This window comes from Carlito syrichta, unplaced genomic scaffold (assembly GCF_000164805.1).
Source record: "Carlito syrichta isolate Samal-C Ts95f unplaced genomic scaffold, Tarsius_syrichta-2.0.1 Scaffold277049, whole genome shotgun sequence".
NCBI lineage: Eukaryota > Metazoa > Chordata > Mammalia > Primates > Tarsiidae > Carlito > Carlito syrichta.
The window spans coordinates 7,374-10,709 of NW_007221145.1; the positions used below are offsets into that span (position 1 = coordinate 7,374).

General features: G+C 40.4%; 1 pseudogene; it reads right to left on the reverse strand.

Annotated features, from left to right (window-relative positions):
• Positions 1 to 884: 884 nt before the first annotated feature.
• On the reverse strand, positions 885 to 2,552 carry LOC103254362 (annotated as a pseudogene).
• Positions 2,553 to 3,336: the final 784 nt, after the last annotated feature.

Below are 3,336 nucleotides of genomic sequence, written 5' to 3' on the forward strand. Positions count from 1 at the left end.
TTTTCGGGCTGTTTTGTGTTTTTTTGTCCCTTCTGCCCAAAAAGCTCTCAAATCTCTACCTACTAAAATGTTACTTTATTCAGAGCCTTTAAGTGCTGTGATAATATTGATAAAGTCAGTTGGCCTACTGAGAATTACTCTGCTATCTTCAATGTGAGCAAAGTTTGTACACATCTGTGTCACTACTGGCCCCTTTATTATGTGATGAGTCAACAAGGATTACCCAGATATAAGCTTAGAAATATAAGCGTACCCAGATACAAGCCATGGAAATATAGACTGTGATCTTCTGAGAAGACACCCTTAACTGCTAAACCTGCTCTAATGACTTTATTTTGTAAACTAAACTTTGGTGTTATTAATGACTCTCAACTAATGAGGAAAGTATGCCCCATTAGATAAATCAGAATTACTGGCAGGAAAAGGGAATGTGCAGATTAAAAAACAAACAAACAAAAATTGTATTCAATTTATATTAAAATTGGATTTAGAATTTGAAAACTTCATCCACTTTTTTCCTAATGCAAATCCCAGATATAAGTACCAAAATTTTGGGAAGTGGGAGCATCAATTTAAACGTTAAAACAATATCAGTGTATGCTAAATAATAAATGCCATGGATAATACACAGAGTGAAATGAGTAGGTGCTTCTCATTTCAGCATCTTTCCTATCTGCTTTATATTCCAAATTCTCAGAAACTGTGACAATATTTGAGGCTTCTAATTGAAGAAAATTTTAAAAAATTTAATTTGCAATTGACAGAAAAGGAAGGAAAGAGCCAGAGAACGACAAAGCCATTGTGTCATGTAAGTGATATGACATCATTTGTGGAAGATGATGATATGGTTGAAGAACACGGACTCAGTGAATAAAGACACTCACCTCGGTTAAATGAGGATTGGGATTAAAACCACAGAGGCTACAGACAGTGGTTTGACACTCAGTACATGGGTTAAAATTGGCCTTTTCTGGAACATGCAATAGAAGTTCAGTGGTATTGCAAAGAGGACAGATGGTTTTAGAGTGACCTTGCAGTGGAGTCTGTTTTGCAGACAGAGAAGCTGTTGGTGGCTGTGAAGTTTTCCCAGGTCCAGTTTGGCTTACTGGTTTTGTAGACTGCTGAGGTGAAGGCTTTGCTGGGCTAGGTTGTTGAGTTGAGGGTTTTGCTGAACCAGGCTGTTGAGGTGGGGTCTTTGTTAGACCAGGCAGCTGGACGGGAGGTTTTCCAGGGCCCACCTGTTGAGCTGAAGTCTTTCCTGGACCAGGCTGCTGAGCAAGAGACTTCACTGGCCCAGCCTGCTGAGGGGGAGTCTTTGTAGGCCCAGGGGGCTTAGCTGAAGCCTGTGGCCCAGGTTGCTGAGCTGGGGGTTTAGGTGTTCCCAGCTGATGGGTTGGGGGCCTTGCTGGCCCTGGCTGCTGAGCTAGATTCTTTCCAACTCCAGGAGGCTGAGCTACAGACTTTGGCCCAGCCTGCTCCAATGAAGGTTTTTCTGACCCAGCCTGCTGAACAGGAAGTTTTGCAGGCCCCAGAGGCTGGGCTGGAGGTTTTGTTGTCCCTGGGGGCTGGACTGGGGGCTTCAATGCCCCTGGTTGTTGAGCTAGTGGCTTTGTTAACCCTGGTTGCTGAGCTGGTAGCTTTGCAGGACCAGGCTGTGATTTTTCAGGTCCAGCCTGCTGTGCTGGAGGTTTTCCTGGAGTTGCTTGCTGAAGAGGTGGTTCGGATGGGCTTTGTGGTGAGGATTTAATTGATTCTCCCCTTACTATGTCTGACTGTTTAGTCTGAGGCCTGGTTGCATCTCGTTGAAGTGGCAATTTTGCCTGGTCTGTCTGAGGAGTCTGGGCAGGGCCCTGAATTGGCTTTCCTGTACTTGGAGGTTGTGATTTAATTTTTTTTTTTTTTTTGAGATGGAGTCTCACTCTGTCACCCAGACTGGAGTGCAGTGGCCGCTTCTGGCCACCGCAGCCTCGACCTGCTGGGCTCTGGCAATCCTTCCGCCTCAGCCTTCCAAGTAGCCGGAATTACAGGCATGCGCTACCACGCCCGGCTGATTTTTTGATTTATTGTAGAGATGAGGTCTCACTGCCTAGGCGGGTCTCGAACCCGCGGGCTCCAGCAATCCACTCACCTCAGCCTCCCACAGGTGCGGGATTACAGGCTGAGCCACCGAGCCCGGAGATTTAATTTTTTATGGTTGCTGAGAAGACATTGATTTGGGAGAGCCATCCTGTTGAAGTAGTCCTTACTGTTTTGGAACTGTTTTGGGAGACTGTTGTTGTGATAGGGGTTTTGTGGTTCCTTCAGGTTTTCCTTGTTCCTTCTAAATTGCTTTTTGTTTCATGGCGGTTTCTTCCTGGGATGCCTCAGAGTCTGATATCAAATCAAAAGGGTTGAATATATTTACAACAGAGGAGACAGAACTTAAAGGGTTAACCTCTGAGAGGAAGCCAGGCATCATACTAGACTTGTGCTCTTCCTTAAAATCAGTCCTGGACTTTGATTCTTTCAAGCTAACAGTGGAAGGACTCCTCCCAGGCAACTTCTGCTCTGACCTAGTTAAATAAGACACATAATGTGACATAAAGGAAGTTCCTGATAATTGAGGTTATATGTTGCCTTTTCATGGATGCTCAGAAAATTGATAAGCTATTTAATTTTACTCTAATCTATCTGGAAAAGTAATATCTATCAAATATTATCCTTATTAAACTTTATAGAATAAGAATTTCACTTTCATTACTTATATATTATTGAGAAACAACTCCATCTTCTTGTAGAAGATCATTGTTAATTTTTTTCTTATAGCTAATTCTTAATCTAAAATTTCTATGCAAAGTAATAATAGATGCTTACAGCATCATGAACTATATCCTTTTATACAAATAGTAACAAGTTGGTTGTGATTCCATTTTTGAAAAGTACTGTTACTCTCCCGTGATGAAGAAAATACATAATGATATCTTTACTCAATGTTTGCTACATCATTTATTATTGCCATTGACAGAATATTGGCATTCTATAATTGATATTGATATTGAAATGTAACAAGTAATTAGTTTTCAAGGTTTCTCTTAATTCATAGATGAATATACAAGACATATTTTTAAAAATGGCTTTGGAAACATGATCCATTTTAAGTGACTACAGTTAAATGAATAGGTATTTCTTATAAATGTGTGTGTATTTGGCCAAAAGTCATATTAATGCCATAACTTTTAAAATAATCAATTATTTACAGATAAATTTGCACCTAAAATAATATTTTCAGTTACAATTATGGGAGAAAAACAGATTATTAGTATTTTTATATATAACTTTTTAATTTTGGAAAAACTG